Source organism: Eleutherodactylus coqui, chromosome 8 (assembly GCF_035609145.1).
Source record: "Eleutherodactylus coqui strain aEleCoq1 chromosome 8, aEleCoq1.hap1, whole genome shotgun sequence".
Taxonomy (NCBI): domain Eukaryota; kingdom Metazoa; phylum Chordata; class Amphibia; order Anura; family Eleutherodactylidae; genus Eleutherodactylus; species Eleutherodactylus coqui.
In genome coordinates, this window is record NC_089844.1 from 109,790,856 (window position 1) to 109,810,480 (window position 19,625).

At 46.0% G+C, this 19,625-nt stretch overlaps 1 protein-coding gene across 2 annotated transcripts in view; it reads right to left on the reverse strand.

The window, feature by feature from the left end:
- Nucleotides 1–18,028, reverse strand: part of MRTFB (myocardin related transcription factor B) — a 263,949-nt gene extending 245,921 nt beyond the window's left edge. Inside the window, exon 1 of one of the 2 annotated variants that reach the window (XM_066576199.1) lies at nucleotides 17,947–18,028. The gene's annotated coding sequence lies outside the window, so the exon portion shown is untranslated. Of the gene's footprint in view, nucleotides 1–13,057; nucleotides 13,077–17,946 lie in introns of those variants that run through there. The other variant, XM_066576201.1, reaches the window with a different exon arrangement.
- Nucleotides 18,029–19,625: the final 1,597 nt, after the last annotated feature.

Genomic DNA, 19,625 nt, shown 5'->3' on the forward strand with positions numbered 1-19,625 from the left:
CGGCGAGCTGATGCGCCGTCGCTGGGCTGTGACGCGATTTCCCGCGATACTTCCACTGTACTCACAGCGGAAGTATCGCGAGATGGATGGCTTCCATTGACTGCAATGGAAGCAGTCCATGTGATTTTACACACACATTAGAACATGCTCTCACACAGGAGTGATAGTCATTCAGTGAATGGAGGCCAAGCATGCTGGAAATCTCTTCCAGCCACCCGCCTCCATTCGTCGTGAACAGGCAGGCGCTGAAAGATGAAGGGCTGCCTGTTTATACTGAGAGAACTTGCTCACTAGTTGCTTAATTCTAGTGGGTTGAAACAAAGTGACTAGCGACTATCGGGCGATTTGTCACTCAGCACCCCGTCAGGTCCCACTTTTACACAGGACAATTAGCAGTCAAAGTGGCTTGTTTCAGTGGCTGGTAATAATTGGCCTGTGTAAAAGTACCCTTACATATGCCACCATATTATAAACTGTCCTACCAGTAAGGCCCCAAACAAAACTACCACTTGCTGTACCCCTGGAGGAATACCCTAAGGCCTGCTGCCCACGGGCGAATATTTGCTGTCATATTTGCGAATATTTGTGGGCACTGCAAATCCGCAGCAAATACTGCCCGGTACTTTCTACGGAGATCTTCTGCTTCCTACACACGAGCGGAAATCAATTGCAATTTTTTTCAGCTCGGGGAGGCAAAGGAAAAAAATCACAGCATGCTTAATTTTCATGCGCATTTCAAACGGACGGCTTCCATTTTAGTTGATGGACCTGCGGCTCGTTCGCAATGAACATTGTGGACAGGTAGCAGATTCCGTGGCGTCACCTAGCGACGGCGCAGGGAAAATAAAAAAAATTAAAAAAACTGTACTACACATGTGTGACGGCGAGCCGCCAGGTCCATTGGCAGTACAGAAAAGACAGTGACAGAGCCCAGGCTCTGACGTGTGCAGGAGGCCTAAAGGGTATAGTTTCCAAAATGGGGTCAGCTTTGGGGGACGTTTCCACTGTACTGGTACATTAGAGGCCCTGTAAATGTTACAATGTGTCCAAAAATCATTACAGCAAAATCTGAGCCCTTTTTCCTTCTAATCCCTACACTATGCCCAAACAGCAGTTTACGTCCACACATGGGACATTTCCACACTAGGGAGAAAGTTTGGGGTTGCTTTTTCCCTATTTTATCTACTAACGCCTGCTGTGTTCCAAAAAATGTATTGAAATAAAAAATCCACAAGAAAATGTGAATATTTTATCCTCCACTTTGCTTTAATTCCTGTGAAATGGCTAAAAAGTTAAGACTTTATAAATGGCCTTTTAAAAAAAATTTTCAGTACAATTTTAAAATAGGGTCACTTATGGCACATTTGCAGCACATAGAAGACCAATCCAGACAGGCACACGGGGCACAACCGGCCGACACAGGGTCTAATTACGCTGTGGGATCCCGCATGTGGAACCCGACCCAACTGTGTAAATTTGGCCTAAATTAAAGGGGTTGTCTCGCGAAAGCAAGTGGGGGTATACACTTCTGTATGGCCATATTAATGCACTTTGTAATATACATCGTGCATTAAATATGAGCCATACAGAAGTTATTCACTTACCTGCTCCGTTGCTAGCGTCCCCGTCGCCATGGATCCATCTAAATTCGCTGGCGTTTTTAGACGCGCTTGCGCAGTCCGGTCTTCTGCCTTGTAAATGGGGCCGCTCGTGCCGGAGAGCTGGTCCCGCGTCGTCATCGTAGCTCCGCCCCGTCACGTGTGCCGATTCCAGCCAATCAGGAGGCTGGAATCGGCAATGGACCGCACAGAGCCCACGGTGCACCATGGGAGAAGACCTGCGGTGCATCGTGGGTGAAGATCCCGGCGGCCATCTTGGTGAAGGAAGAAGAAGGAAGAAGAAAGAAAGAAGGAAGACGTCGCAGAGCGGGGATTCGGGTAAGTAATAAAAAAATTTTTTTTAACACATCCTTTGGGGTTGTCCTGCGCCGAACGGGGGGGCCTATTGAAAAAAAAAAAACTGTTTCGGCGCGAGACAACCCCTTTAAGGATTTTTTAAAAATAAACACCCAACATATTGATCAAAATAGAAGGTGCTATGAAAAAAACCTATTTCAGAAGACATTCAAAAGTCACTGTATTACTAGATAAACTACTATGTCAGATTTGAAACCTGCCACAACCGGCTGCGGCGGAACGGGTAAATAAAATGTGCCTTAACCCTTTCCAATCCACTGTCTGACGACTGAAGACATTCTGATTGAAGGCTGTACAGTTCCCAAATCAGAAGACATCCGGCAGGGTATTCTTACTATACAATGCTGGCCGCTCTGTTGTTGGGGCCTCTCCAGCATGTCCCATACCGCAGTACTGGTTCTAGCCAGCAGATGGCACCATTGTATAATGGCAGAAAGAGAAAGCCCCTAGGAAACCCTGAATCCAAGATTGGATTGCAAAAGGTTAATACAAAACGGAGATGTAAAATATGTGGGGATTATGAGGCAGACACTAGGTTTTAGGTTTGTCGCTTACTATCGGATTACTGGAATAAAATGATTAATTGACTGGATAAACATGTAAAATTAGTATTCTAATAACTCCAGAATTCAAGTATTAGTAAATACCATAATAACTTATCTATAAGGACATTGCAGAGCCATAGGAAGGCAATAACAAGATATTTGTTTATGGGAAGACCATTAATTACAAGACTTTGGCTCTCAGAAGAAACTCCCATGACATCATCTTGGGAAAGGATGGTGGGACAAAGCAATATCAAAAAACTCAATTTTTGTCAAGCCTAAAAATGTCTGTGTCCTAAAATGATTTAAAAGGAGAGAAGTAATTAGAATGTAGGTTTTTTTCTGATTTTGTTTAATTTCATGATTTAAGAGATTTGTATTGAGAAAATTAAAAAACACAATAGAAAATATTTTGTAGGTCATATCTGACTGATGATGCAGAAACAACAGAGGGGTATTAACTAGATTATAAGGAAGCGTTCACATGGCATAAGGGTGGATCCACAGAGGGCAAAAGATGTGCAACAAAATCCACGTCTTATAAGGCAGATTTTGATGCCGCTTTTGGTACAGGATTAACCCTTTGCAATCCAATTTTGGATTCAGGGTTTCCTAGCGGGCTTTCTTTTTCTGCCATTATTCAATGGCGCTGTCTGCTGGCTAGAGCCAGTAATGCGGTATGGGACATGCTGGAGAGGTCCCCGACAACAGGAGCGGCAAGTAATATACAGTAAGCCTGGGTTCACACTGGGCGTATTCCCGTCGGATATCTCGCGGTTTGGCCGCAGCAAAAACCGCGAGATTTCCGCCGGGAGAACCGCCGCAGAAAAAACCGCGGCGGCTTTGAAGCGGCCTGCCGCTCGCTCTTTCGCTGCGGCCGGCGCTCCCATAGAGAGCGCGGCCGCAGCGGAATGAAAAAAAGAATGGACACGCTGCATATTTTGAAACCGCGGCTGCGGCGGCCGCGGTTCCAGCCGGACTGCGGTACCGCAGCGGATTGGCTGTCCCGTGTGGACGAGATTCCTGAGAAATCTCGTCCACATGGCTGGCTAATCCCGAGATTAGCGGCCGCGGGCGGATTTGCCGCGGCAAAACCGTGGCAAATCCGCCCTGTGTGAACCCAGCCTTAGAATACCCTGCTGGACATCTTTTGACATCAGAGCTGTACAGCCTTCAATCAGAATGTCTTCAGATGTCAGACAGTGGATTGGAAAGGGTTAACTGCAAATTGCATTTGTTGCGTTTGTATGACAAATCCACACCCAAAGCAGCATTAAAATCTGTGGGCAAGATATGCAGGTTTTGGGGTAGATCTATCTATAGAGGATTTTTCCCCCTTGTGTGTATCCACCTCAAGGTTAGTTTCAGACTGGATGAGTATTCCTCCTGTGCTTTCACAGTGAATGGAGGCGAAGGGCGCTGGAGATCTCTTCTGGCCACCACCCCTGTAGACGGGTAAGCGTGATAACGGGTCGGGAAACTCGTGCGATTTCACGCCAATGCTTTGAATAGGAAACCTAGCATCGCACTCGCGTGCGATTGGTTTTACTGTCCCCATTGAAAAAAAATGAGCGATGCGTTCTGAGGAACACAAAAAGGGGACGATTTTTTTCCCACATCACTTATGCATATGACTCCATTCAAAAGAATGGGATTTGTATTCATGTGAGATTGGAAACCGGCCTTAGGCCGTGTGCGTTTAGGATCCTGAGAAGGCTTGTACCACAAAAGAGTGAAACCATCCGAGCAGACAAGGAAAAAAAACGTTACTAGAATTATTATTATAAATACATAGGTCTGCATCTTAATTGTAACAGCAAATAGCAAAAGTAAAAACCAAAGGGCTTAAGTAAACTCCGGGGTAAAAAGCCGAAAGGGATAACTGAAAAGCAGTTTTCAGAAACCTAAATTACGCGTTTCGAGAGCAGCGCAGCTAGCTATATCAACAGCGGTATTGTAAGGAAAACCTGCCTATAATCCTCAGATGTGTCGCTGTCCTCAGTATGCCTCAGTCTATACATCGAACCTCACGTAAGCTTTAGTTGTATGCTATTAATATTCCTTACAGGTAGAACGACAGAAATCATGGCGCGGTCTGTAATCCGTCATTTAATGCATATTCCACTGGGGCACAAGTGCGAACACGTTTCATACCGTAGAATTATTCTTCATTTCATACAGCAAATCCCATGGCAACCGCTCAGTTTCTGTACTTCTCCGATATCCAGCAGGATTGTACGTGAGTAAGCGGTACACAACGCACGTGATCAGCAACATAGCTCATCTTGGCCCCAATCCCATTAACTAATTGAACGAAGGCTGCGGACACATCTGTGTTCTATTATCGGTTTCTTAAGGTTCCGTTTTTTGGTTTTTTTTCGCAATTCAAAAATTTAAAAACCGCTGTCTAAGCCCGGGCTCACACGGCTGTGAGCGCAGAATGCTGCATGGATCATGCAGAGCTTTACCGCTGTGGAGCCGCCGGTGACCCGTATCACCATGTACGGCAGCAGAATTGCACTGAGCGTGATGGCGTATCTCACGCACACTGTCATCCGCAGTCCACCTGTTTTTTTTATTTCTTGTGTCGGTGCGAAGCGTATATATGCGCCCTTAGAGAACAATGGGCTCTCACGCTCGTATATACGCAGCAAAATGCAACATCCTTTTTTGTGCTCGCGTATTACGACACGACAATGTGATCGTAACTTTATAAGGCAATGTAATTGATTGCCCGTGAATTATCATGTATCACACAGGCGTACAGCGCTCGTGTAATATGGATGGATACGTGCAACAGATATGTAAAAAAAGGAATGAGGAAAACAGCACTTTAAGCAATGCCAATGATACTCCTGTGTAACAGCACAGCAGCGAGCCTCATTGGGATGAGCTGTCGGGCACCCTTTGCCCAACAGCTCGTCTCATGTAAAAAGACCACAAGTTACTGCATGTAACATGCAATGGATACATGTGCCCAATAAGAAATCAAATGAGTGACCACATGGTCACAAATAGCCAAATCAACCACATAGAGAACAAAGTGAACAAAATTGAAGTCAATACATATGTGGAAAAAAACCAAAAACATTACAACGCAGAATTAATTCTTGTTTTTTGACAGACCTTATGGAACACAAGTTTTAAGATGTGTTTAAAGGGCTGGTAACGTGGTCAACATGTGTTAACCCTTTCCAATTCAATTTGTATCCTGGTTTTCCTAGGGGGCTTACTCTTTTTCTGCCATTATACAACAGCGCTATCTGCTGGCTAAAGCCAGTACTGCATGAGGTGACACGTTGGATAGGCTCCGACAGCAGAGAGGCTGGCAATATACAGTAAGAGAACCCCGACGGATGTCTTCCAACATCAGAGCTGTACAGCCTTAAATCGTAATATCTTCACAGGTCAGACAGTGGATTGGAAAGGGTTAAGAGGTGGTGATCATCGTTACAAGTCGCTCAATCATGAAATAGGATGTTTCTTCTTAAGGGGTTTTCCAGGGAAATACTATTGCTGACCTATCCTCAGCTAGAGCAGCTAGGGTCTGCCGCTTGGGACCCTGACCAATCAGCTGAGCAGGCGCATGCTGTCAGAGATAAATACATTGTACCCATTCTATATGTATTGATTTTTATTTTATTCCACTCTTAGGATGGCCGCCTGCAGACAGCCGGGTCAGATCCCGCTGTGAGAATTCTCGCAGCGGGATCCGACCCGTGCCCCTGCAGTGACCAGTGCAGCTCACCTGCTCCCGCGTCTCCTCCGCTCTTTTATGTGCCGGCTGCGACCCAGCCGGCACATGCACAGAGCGGAGCTGGCGCGTCACCAGTGACATTTCTGTGCGGGCCTCTGTAAGACCCGCACAGAAATACAACATGCCGCGATTTGTTTTCCGCGCATGTTTTCACAACGACAAATCGTGGCTGTGTGCATAGGATTGCATTATGTAATAAAATCCTATGGCAGCGGGCACGGGCGGAAATTCTGCGGGAAATCCCGCCCATCTGCAGGAGGCCGATCAGTTGTTGATAGATCTGTATGTTTATTCCTATTGTATCTTATTTTCGTTTTAAACTGCACATGCAGTGTGATTTATCAGATATGTTAAAAGGAAGCCCAAACAAATACAAAGAGAAAAGAGGAAAACGCCATTCCATTCAGTCTCCATTTTTTGGATAGAGAAGAAGTTCTGCACTTCAGTCTTTTCACCAAAAGCACAGGAACCTGATGGGAAGCCCACCGCAAGAAAATAAGTCCCATTGAAATCAATAGGAAATTTTTCTGGATGTTTTTCCCCGTTTTTCTGCTCTTAGGGATGAGCAAAATACTAAACGGTGATGTGAGCCGAGCCCAACAAGTAGACGGTCCGGCATTGGGCACATTAAGGACCCTAGCAGCTAACATACATACAATGACTCCCATGTCTAAGCAGAAGACAGTTCAGGTATGGAGCGAGCAATGAGGGGAGGTGTATCATTACTCCCATGTACAGAGGACAGTTCAGGTAAGGAGCGAGCGATGAGGGGAGGTGTATCATTACTCCCATGGACAGAGGACAGTTCAGGTATGGAGCGAGCGATGAGGGGAGGTGTATCATTACTCCCATGGACAGAGGACAGTTCAGGTAAGGAGCGAGCGATGAGGGGAGGTGTATCATTACTCCCATGGACAGAGGACAGTTCAGGTATGGAGCGAGCGATGAGGGGAGGTGTATCATTACTCCCATGGACAGAGGACAGTTCAGGTATGGAGCGAGCGATGAGGGGAGGTGTATCATTACTCCCATGTACAGAGGACAGTTCAGGTATGGAGCGAGCGATGAGGGGAGGTGTATCATTACTCCCATGGACAGAGGACAGTTCAGGTATGGAGCGAGCGATGAGGGGAGGTGTATCATTACTCCCATGGACAGAGGACAGTTCAGGTATGGAGCGAGCGATGAGGGGAGGTGTATCATTACTCCCATGGACAGAGGACAGTTCAGGTATGGAGCGAGCGATGAGGGGAGGTGTATCATTACTCCCATGTACAGAGGACAGTTCAGGTATGGAGCGAGCGATGAGGGGAGGTGTATCATTACTCCCATGTCTAAGCAGAGGACAGTTCAGGTATGGAGCGAGCGATGAGGGGAGGTGTATCATTACTCCCATGGACAGAGGACAGCTGCACACCGCCCGACTGAAAGCAAATTAAGAAGAGAACATAATCCACCTTATCGGTCTTGTATGCATTGGTGACTCAAGATGCTATTCCTAGCAAACAATGGCTTTCTATAGGGATATTGTGAAAGCTGTGGATCATATAGCATAAGCCGGATCATAAACAAATTATACAAACTGAAAAACAAATATTTGGAAATTGCATAATACAAGCAGGCGAAAACCATGCAAACATTCTCTCTGTAACACCATTGGAAAGGCTTAAAACTTAAAGGGATATTCCCATCTAATCAAAGTCTGCGATGGGAACACCAACCCAACCGCCACGGCCAGAGAGGGCCAGGATTATAGAAACAGGTAAACTGGCTGGTAGACATTTTTTCGTAACTCACAGATGTGAATGGGAATTACCGAAACAAAGGTAGAGCAGCCAGGTCAGCTGGTTCTATAATCCCGGCCAGCATTGGCGAGCTGGGATGGGGTCAGCGGACCCCTGTTCTGACAATAGGCGAGGGTCCCGTTGGTAGGACTGGCATCTATCAAGCATATATCCCGTGGATATGCTATAAGTGCTAGAGATGATAATACTCCTTTAGGAAAAGGTCTAACACCTAGTATATTGTGTTAGCCCATCTGCTCTCCCACTCACACAGTACAGTCCTCTTTCATCCAAAAAAATAACGTCTTCGGACTTATTAACCTCAGCATGAGGGGATTCCATTTTTCTGCTCCATTTGGGGAGCAGGAAAACAGCACCCATCTAATGATGGAACCGTCAAGGCACCAAATAGCCCCCCACTGACTTCCATCAAAAAACAGAAACTGGATGGAGCTGAAGCAAACTGAAGCTAAATAAGACCCAACGTGGTCCAAGTACGTTAAACCTTTTGTGACTTAATTTGCACCAGAAAATGGTCGTATTTTGAATCATAAATAAGCCCCATTGTGTACGGTTTGGGGCATCTGTACTAAAGAGGGACATAGAGTTTGAGCGGGTACATAGGGGGCAACTAAAGTAATAAATGGAATAGGCAGACTACAATACCCAGAGAGGTGAGCAAAATTGGGATTATTTAGGTTAGAAAAGCTGGCTGAGGGGTGACCTAATAACTATGTATAAATATATCAGGGGACAATACAGAGATCTCTTCCATCGTCTAGTTATACCCAGGACTGTGACTGTAACAAGGGGGCGCCCTCTACATCTAGAAGAAAGAAGGTGTCTACACAGACATAGAAGGGGGTTCTTTACTGTAAGAGCAGTGAGACTATGGAACGCTCTGCCTGAGGATGTGGTGATGGCAAACTCACTAAAAGAGTTTGAGGGGGCCTGGATGACTTTCTTGAGCAGAACAATACTACATGTTATAGTCACAGATCACTTCAGAAGGGTTACTGACCCAGGGATTATTCCGATTGCCAGAATGGAGTCAGGAAGGAATTTTTTTTCTCATAAGATTAGAAAAAGTGGCTTCTACCTTTAGGTTGATTTAGACACAGCGACTCTCGCTCAAAAATCGCTAAAAGCTTTTGAGCGAGAATCGTTGGGTCTAATTGCACTGACATTGTGCAGTTTTCATTAACCAGTCGCTGATTGTTCTCGTTCACCATGCTGAAAGACGACGATGAGCCTTATCAGGAGTTCACAGCGGGATACCGCTGATACTATTGTTTTAGCTGTATCCTGCTCACTGAACACAGCCGGGGTATGAAGAACACAGCGGTCCAGCTGTGTTCTGCATACCCTGCTCGGAGCGCTCAGCTGTATAACAACTGAGCACTCCGGGCAGAGAACAGCTGGATGCAGAAGACAAGCGGCCCCGCTCGGAGCACAAAGTGATCGCTCAACGTTTGAGCGATCACCTTGCCCTGTAAATGCACACAATTATCAATCAAAAGACATCTTTTGAGCGATAATCGTTGTGTCTAAACCAGGCTTTACTTGGGTTTTTGCCTTTCCTCTGGATCAACACAAGAGGGTGCTGGTGGTGGTGGGATTATTGGCTGAACTAGATGGAGATGTGTCTTTTTTCAGCCCTACATATCATGTTACTACCGTACTATGTCTGAGCCTGCTGTCTAAGGTGTACATAGGGGTGTGCTCCTGATGTGTACATCTGTGACGTAGGGCGCAACCATGATATGAACAGAGACGAAGCTTTACACAACAAGCATAAACAAAGAAGTGCCATACAGTTTTTTTAATAATTTTCTACGAAGAAATGGAATGGTTGGGCACATTGCATACGTTTTTCGACTACCACAGCCCATATGTATAGCATGAAGAAAAAAAAAATTGTATTCCTTAACTGTATTCAAAGAGTAGCATGAACATAAGTATTATATTCAGTGTGTTTCTTTCATCTCCGTCTGCAGTTTCTATTGTATTGCAGATCTTGGATCAAATATAGAGTACAATGGATAGTTTATAAGAGTTTAGCCGTTACACTGGTCCTTAAATACGGTTTATGTGCTTGTTGACCTGCATGCTTAACCCCTTCCAGCTCTAGGACGTACATTTACGTCCTGGAGCGTCAGGGTACGTATGAAGAGAAGTCGCGGGGCGACCTCTCTGCATACAGCGTGGGCGTCAGCTGTTTATTACAGCTGACACCCACCGGCAATAGCTGCAATGGACCGCGGGGCCGATCACAGCTATTAACCCTTTAAATGCTGCTGTCAATTCTGACAGAGGCATTTAAATTCCCCGAACGATGTTCTGGAGTCCCGTACAGCCCCCCTGTGGTGAGATCGAGGGAACCGTGCAGGTGTCATGAAAGGCCCCAGGGCTGCCTTAGGAGACTGCCTATCAAGCCTCCCCGTGGGGTGGCTTGATAGACTGCCTGTCAAATCTCAGTATGACATAATGCTGTAGCATTACGTCATACTGCAGTAGCAATCAAAACATCGCATGTTGTAGTCCCCCAGGGGGACTTTAAAAAAAAAGTGAAAATAAGAGCAATAAAGTTTTTTTAATTGAAAAAAATATATATATATAATAAGAGTTTAAATCAATCCCCTTTTGCAATATCTATAATAAAAAAATCTACAGAAAAATACATATTTGGTATCGCCGCATCTGTAAAAGTCCAATGTATCAAAATAGCACATTATTTACCCTGCACGGTGAACATCGCCTGAAAAAAAAGAACGCCAGAAATGCACTTTTTCAATCACCCTGTCCCCCAAAAAAATGCAATAATAAGCGATCAAAAAGCCATATGTATTACAAATTCATACTACCTGAAACTACAGGACATCCGCCAAAAATGAGCCCTCGTACAACTATGTCGACAGAAAAATAAAAAAGTTATTGCGCGCAGAAGAAGGTTGCAGAAAATAATTGAAAAAAAATAAAGGTCTTTGAAAAAAAAAAAAAAAGAGTAGTACAGCAAAAAACTGTACAAGTTTGGTATCGTAGTAATCGTACTGACCCATAGAATTAAGGTATCATGTCGTTTTTGCTGCAGTTTGTGTGCCGTAGAAACAAGACGCACTGAAAGATGGCGGAATGTCAATTTTTTTCATTTTACTCCACTCAGAATTTTTAAAACGTTTTTCAGTACATTATATGGTACTTTAAATAGCACTATTGAAAAATACAATTAGTCCCACAAAAAACAAGCCCTCATACAGCGATGTCGATGGATAAATAAAGGAGTTATGGCTTTTTTTTTTTTTTTAAAGGGGGCGGAAAAACGAAAATTGAAAAAAAGGGGCCACATCATTAAGGGGTTAAGTGTCCAAAAGTCATCCCAACAATCGCTTTTCACATGAGAGACCTAATCGCTCACTGAACGAAGTTGGATTGCGCCAGAGGTTTTCTTCCGGCCACCCGCCTCCATTCACAGTAAACAGGCAGTCACTCAAAGATGGATGACTGCCTGTTTACACAGACCGATAATCGCTCAACGTTCAGTTTACGCAAGCACACAAATCAAGCGAACTAATTATTGTTTGTCGATCATTTGCAGGCAGTGTTCACACTGAACTATTATCATTCGGTTTTGGATAATCCAGCGGGTAACTGAGCGATAATCGTTCTGGGTAAATGGGCCCTTACTTTCTAGTTATTTTTGGTGGTTATATAGTTTGGGGACTTTAGTGAAGAACTTGATCACTTTACCTATGAGGAGACAAGGTCCCCGTTTGCAGATGCAGAGATTACCGGAACGATTCCTTTCTTACATTGTGCATATCGTGTTGATTTCTGTTCCGTGATTCCGGTGTCATGTTAGGTCACGTAGACTCACAGATGTGATAATGGGATATGGATTAAAGGGAAGCTGTCACCTACTTTTAGTCCTATTAGCTAAGCTCATGGGCTGAAAGTAGGTGACCCAGTGAGTGCAGGAATGTGTTATACTTACCTCCGCCGTCACTACCCCGATGTCAGCGCTGCCCAGTAGTCCGCCTGTTCTAATTTTAAAAGGCTCGGACTACTTGGCAGCGCCGCTCAATGCATTCAGTGGCGGTTTTCAGCGCTGACGCCGGGGGAACAACAAGGAAGGTAAGTATAACCCTTACATCCCCGGACTCAGCGGGTCGCCTACTTTCACCCCATAGACTTAGCTCATAGGTAGGTGACAGAGTCTCTTTAAGGAGAGGGCCTCCGAGTAAGGTACTCCGAAGTATGTCACTCAGGGACAAATCCCCTGTGTGGACGGAGACCTAAAACTGTATTTCATACCCTGCTTGGCACAAATACACAAGATTATACCATGGAGAACTTATGGAGACATCTCGAATGTAGATTTGTAAAGTTGAAAACTGAAAGCTGTTTCTAAAGCTCAGATAACTAAACGCCAGTCGTGCCTCGCTGCGAATCCTTAATTAGTGTGCATTATAGTTCTGGGGCCAACGCAGAAGAGGAAGGGAGGACTGTTATTTTACACAAGTCTGAAGCAGGGGCACGGCATACTTACAGAGATCTCTTACCCACCGAGCAGATCTAAGGAGATGGAATATTCACAAGATCAACACTTGTGTATCAACCTGCAAGTGGTAGTAAACTGTCCATTGCTGAGCTAAAGCTCATTCACAGGGGCGTATGCACATTTCAGTCTGTGAATGCACAGCTCATGCGTATTTATTCACGCAAAAATAATGGCAAGCAGGATCCATTAATTACATACGCAGTGAAAACGTACATATCATGCATGGCATTCACTGCTTATCTCCGGATTCCCATTGACCTCAATGGGCTATTTTAAATTATGGACCAAAATTGACCATGCTGCGATTTTTTCCCTTGTGTGAAAAATACGTACATGTGAATAAACCCATAGAAATTAATGGGTTCCATTCGCTCTGTATTTACGCTCGTGTGAATGAGGCCCACCGCATGGAGAACCTCTTTAGGGTATGTTCTCACCTGGCAGTTTGGTTGCAGAATTTCTGAGACTGTTCTGTACATCTGAATGGAATTGGTAAAAATCCTTGCATGGGCTACAGAAACCGGCCTGACCACACGTAGGGAACAGATGCATACGGACATAAGACGAAGCACAGTTGTGTCACTTGTAGGGCTGGAGCGTTGGTAAGCCTGTCAGTCATCAATAGAAAACAATGTAAAACGTCCCGCAATACCCCTTTAATTATACTTGGAAGTGCAGGGGAATTTTGATAGTCTTTCTGGGTAACAACAAATATGGCGACCTTCCATGGCGGTTATGTAGCAGTAGGATGGAAGGCACTGACATATCAAACACACATCAAGAACTGTTTCTATTACAAAGCTGGCATCAGACGGGCAAGGAAGGACAACTTCCCGCACAAACTTCAATTTACTGCTCCAAGTTTTCCTTTACGCAGTTTTTTGGCCCTATAACAGAAGAGCCTTCATCAAATAGTAGCGACTAATGTGAAATGATCAGACGTCATTTGGGTGTGTGTAGCATAATTAGCCCAGTAATCACATGATACGGTAATCATACATTGGTAATTGTAGTAGTATGTCACATTATTAGTGAATTAATAAATGCTCTCTGATACAGCACCTAGCGTAGAGAGGGAGATCCTCCCCAGGACGTCTGGCTGGCACATGGGGTGCGTTCACACATAGCTGATTTGCTGTGGAGTTTGACACAGATTTGATTGCGGATCTCTAGCAGATTTCACCCTTTCGATTGAATTTAATTTGGAGGGGTGAAATCTGCAGCAAATCAGCTCCATGTGAACACTCCCTTAAGCCGGCTGCACACCAACGGATTTGCATTGCAGATTCAGCACCAAGGAATCCGCAGCAAACACCGTTCAGAACATGCTATGCACAATCGCTTTTTCCTACACACGCGCTGAAACGAATTGTGATTTCCACAAGCGGAGGAAAAGTCGCAGCCTGTTCTATTTTCGTGCGGACTCTGCATGGACGGGTTCAATTGAAGTGAATGAAAACTGTATGACCCGCAGCCCATCTGTTGTATAACCCTGAATGTCGGAGCCAATATCCCGACCCCCGGAGATCAGACTTGTATGGCATAAGATCACCCCCTTTAGTGGAATAGTTCTGTAGTCTTGTGTGTTTACAGCCATTGTTTTCATACCACAAAGCCCTGTGTAATGTTGGCACTTGTAAATAGAGCAGAGCATCCCTCGGGGTTTATACACAGTTTATAGCTCCGCTGCCTTCACCCCGTAGTAAACACATGACACATGAGCCGGCAATCAGATCTGTTGTTCTACAACTCCTATAGACATATGGGGTATGTGTGTTGAGGCCCATTTACACGCAAAGATGATCACTCAAAATTCGTTCAAAAGATAGGATGATTATGCAAAATGATCACTCAAACTGCTAATGGCACTGATGCCGATTAGCAGCTTATTACCTTCATTTGCGTGTAAATTAGCCTCCGGAGCTGTATGCAGAGAACAGCAGGTGGTCTGTTCTCTGCATCCAGTTCCTTTGTTCTGCCGCGGGGCTGCAATCTGAATACAATGTAAAAATCATCAGTCGAAGAGTGAAAGATGAGGGCATTATCACACAAGGATTAACGCTCAAACGATGGCTTTTAAGTGATAATTGTTGCATGTAAATGGGGCTTTAGGCCGGGCTCACACAGCCGCATGTGTAAAACCCTGCGTAAGGCCGCTTTCACGTGGCTGAGAAAAATCACACAAGATTTGTGCGTGATTCATCCTCCCATTAGCCGGGGGATCGCTACTTCCATGACGTGATGGGAGGAGTTTTAGACACAAACGCCTTGAATTCGCAGGCACATCGGGACCAGACTCATGGCTCAATATCGCACTTGCCCATGTGAAGAAGCCCAGGTTTTACCACCGGCGAGCCAGCCTATCGCCGTGTATGCTAAGGATATTGTACTGCGTATGGCCGCCTGTAGACCGGGGGCTCGGATCCGGCGTCGAGGATTCTCGCCGCAGGACCCGACCCGAGCGCCTGCAGAGAGCGGCACGCACTCACCCGCGCCCGCGGCTCCGGCTGTTTGATGTGCCGGCTTGCGCAGACCGGAGCCGGGTGAGACATTTCTGTGTGGGGCTCAGCGAGCCCCGCACAGAAATAGAACATGCCGTGGTTTGTTTGCCACGTGAGATTTTGCGCGGCCAAACCGCGGCCGTCTGCATAGGATTGCGTTTGTTAACGCAATCCTATGCAGGCTTCCAGCGGTGGAAATCCCGCGGCGGAATTTCCGCTCGTGTGCAGGCGCCCTATCTCACACAAGCTCTCAGCTCAGTCTACCTGTTTTGGGGTTTTTTGTTTAAATTCCCCGCGCTGTCACTTCAAATGGCAAATATATATATGTGTAATTGTGTATGGGGGCATGGATTACACGCTCATAGAGAACAACGGGCTCCCTCGCATGCAATGCGCGGCAAAATAAAACATGCTGAATTCTTTCTTGCATTCGCGTTTTACGCAATACGTACGCGCAAATGTGAGGAAACTGTAGGATGCAATGTATTTGATTGCCTGCAAATCACGGCTTGTCACACGTGCGTAATACACAGTAATCTTATCCTCGTGTGAGCCCGGCCTTACTGATAAAAGCACTCTGCCGCAGCAGCTTTGTACAGCGTTCAGTGGGAGCGCTTGCTGCGTTGTTACTGCGCTTTTATCCGCGTCTTACTGATGCAGATCCGCATGCGCTATCTGCCCTATCAATGGGCAAAATCCAAATTTCGACACAGAAAATACTTTCCACACATTTCAGCATAAAGAATTGACAGGGCAAATCTTTTTAATTTCCGTGTCGTTCGCGCTTTGACATTTACGCGTGCGGATCTGCGTGAAAACCCCGAGTCGAATAGACAAGGACTGACGTGGACTTTTGAGGCATAATTCATGGTGAATTTTTCAAACAGTGAACTCCACCATGTGAACATCCCCTAAAGTCTGCACACAATCCACATGGCAATTCTTCGTTTCCAGGTCATTTCCGGATTTTGCCTGTAAATTCTATGTGCGGATCTGCACCAAAACCCGTGGCAGAAATCTGCATAGATTTTGACAGTTTTTTCATTCACCAGCTTCATGCTGCCCAAACCCCGGACAGGGACGCTCATTACCCCTGTGTATGTTTTCAGAATAAACACAATTTAAAGTGTGACACTGACCCCCGAAGTGGGCTACGCTGACCGCCCGCTGCATGTGGTGACAGCTTGTGTATAGGGAAGAGCTGTCCTGCATGATGTGGGGGAGGTAAGCTGGTGCGGCCGCCACAAGACGCATAGCGGTCCTGGGCTCGCGTTACCCGTGATTAGCGCAGCATGAATCTGGTGACACATGGATGAGTGTGGACTTTTATTTTTGTTTTGCACCTTTACTAATTTGAATGGGCAAGTCTCGCCCACAAATCCCATAATAGCGCACACCATGAGGTTTTTCTCACAATCCGTGTTTAAAAAATAGTGTCTTGTCATGTTGACAAATACGGGTCCATTTTTTAAAATTGGACAACACATGTAGAAAGCACTAGTATGGCCGCTCACACGAGCAGATGTGAACGGCAAAGTGCGAACATTGAAAGGATTGTACTTTCACATTTTCCTTTAAACTCGTGGATACAAATTGCGTATTCCGCCAGCGATACAAACATCGCAGCATGTTCTATTTTACTGCGGGATCCGCGCGGACAGCCACTCAATGGAGACGTCTAACCCGCAGCCCGTACACAATTACCACTGCATGTGGGCTGCGGGTACCCGTGGCATCGCAAAGCGCCAGCGTGGGAAATACAAACAAAAAACTGTATTGCTCATGACCGCTTGTGAGTGTACGCAGAAATCGGAAGCGCTGTCCACTCATGTGAGCGCACATGCCGATGCTCTATTCTTGTTAATGGACGCGGAAAACTGCGGATCGTCCACAGATTCCGTAATCGTGTGAGGACGGCCTTACAGCATGTTCCACACACCCCATTTTCCTGCGCATTTTCGTAGCGAAAGTCCCCATAGAGGGAGATGCGAGCAGAATACGCAAAGAGATGCGTGAAACACTGCGTAATTGGGCAGGAAAACGGAAATATCGTGACCGCGGCCCCTTCAGTGGCTGGGAGTATCAATGGTTTTTTTTGGCGCATGCCGATATGCCTTGTGTGCGCAAGAGAGCAACGATCGTTCCGCAAAAATGCGGCATTCATTTGGACGCAAATACGCATACGCCGGTGTGAAGCCGGCCAAGTTGCTTCATTGACAGGCCAGCACCAACCCTAACATCGGGGTAAATAAAAAGCATGACTCTCAGGGAACGCATCACGCTAGAGCGCCTAATGCCTGTGCGACGGTACCAGCAGCGGATAAACAATATGGCCCTGGTACCTCATGGAAGTGAAACAGAGGCCTAGGCCCAGAAGAACATCAGCCTCACACACTATATGTATACAGGTTATTAATCCTGCATGTGGTAACTATGTGTGAGTGAAGCTGCTAGGCATGCTGGGAGTTGTAGTCCCACAGCAGCTGGGCATACAATGAGTTAGAGGAGTACAAGTGTAGCTGAGGTCAGGAGCCTCCTGTGAGCCCCCAGCACACATCGTCCTGCTGCTCTGTGTAATGTGGTATTTTTACTCCCTGCACCTTCTATTCATAAACGACAGCAGATACACAGGGATCACTATGTGTGTTGCTTCTTTTTTTTTCAAACAACTTTAATACTAATGGACACAGAGGACAGCACTCTACACAGCACTATATACATACACCGTACGGCGGCCGGCAGGTCTCACGTCTAACTAATACCACAGACCGGAGAGCAGGTCGGGAGCCGCGCTCAGGCCGCTGCTATTGAGAACGTGTCAATACCTGAGTGTAAGGACTCCGGCTCCTCTCCTTCCTCCTTGTCTCCTCAGCCAACAAGCACCGCTTGCCATGCGCAGAAGGGTCGGCCTCCTCCGGCTCCTCCTCCCGCAGGCAGGAGGCGAACGGAGCGGGACAAAAGACTACTGTCCCTGGGTTTGTCATAGCGGCGCTGCACTGGCTGTGGGAAGGGCACTGAGCTAGCATGGTTGTCCTGCTTGTAGCCGGCACATGGGTCGCTCGTAAGGCCAATGTTGTAAGCAGAAGCTCGCTAGTACTACAGGGTGTAAGGCAGTTGCCCATAGCAACCACTGAGTGCTACCTTTTTTTTTCTTACCTACTAATATCACAGCTGGAATTTGGTTGCTGAGGCAACGTGTCCAACTTTTGTTTGCACTTCTTTTAATTAAGTTGCAACATGTTGAGTATTCCGGTGTTTCCATATGCATGTAGTTTAGTTAGGGGGTCCAATATTTTTTAGGTATGTCATTTCCCACTGTATTCCTCTTAGTACAGCTCCCTGCAATATAATGTATTATTACAATGAGTTCATTAAAACGAGTTCATTAAAACACACAGAAAAAAATAAAATATACTCGTGCGTTGTGTGTGTGTGTGTGTGTGTGTGTGTGTATATGTATATATATATATATATATATATATATATATACATATATACACACACACACACCATGTAATATACCCATGCGTTGCTATGTGATTTTATGACTAGCGGTCCTGGAAGATACAAAGGGGGCCACAAAAATGAGCCCAGCCCCGCACTGTTATGAAAGCTGTCTAAAAGAAAATCTGTCGCCCATAGCAACCAATCACAGCGCAGCTTTCATTGTACCTCAGCAGTATAAGAAATGAAAGCTGCGCTGTGATTGGTTCATTTAGCGCTGCAGTGATTGGTTCTTGAGCGCCGTGGCTCAGCCAATCAGAGTCAGCGCTTCCTGGAGGTGTGGTTTTTGAACCCCCTGACCAGGAAACACTGGCAGAAGACTGCAAACAAATGCCAAAGACCTGTGGAGGAGAACTGCAGCAGTGTGGACAGCACCTATTTAGTAATGTACTGTTTTCTGTTTTTCTTAATGCAGATAAGGCTTATTTTTGGGGTAGGGCTTAAATTCCAAGCCCCCCCTAAAAAAATCCTGGCAAAAGAGCGCCACAAAATCGTGATATCACCGCAAGAAAACACAGCAATGTTGCACAGAACACAGCTGCGATATCGCTGTGAGTTTTTAGTGGAGATATTGCTGTTGCCCGTGTGAAAGAGGCCTAAACCTGATTGTCTGGCGTAGCCGTAGAGCATCCCAGAACTGATGCACCGCTCAAGTGCCAGACCGTCGTTCCAATGATTATCGCTTCTGGGCTTTTACACATGAAGGGCTTATTCACAGGAGTGTATATCAGCCGCCGTTTTCACGGCCGGCCGATGTACTCTTCCATCTGAGCTGTCTTTCCCCTCTGCCTCTCTCCTCCCCTCTCTTCCGGCTGTTTGCAATGGGAGTAGGTGGGCCGGAGATAAGCTTCCACCCCACCCCCTGGTTCGCAACCATTGCAAACAGCCAGAGGGGAGGAGAGAGGCAAAGAGCTGGTGAAGGGGAGGGAAGACAGCTCATATGGTAGCGTATATATCGTCGGGCTATGAAAACCACGTCCGATATACGCGCCTGTGAATA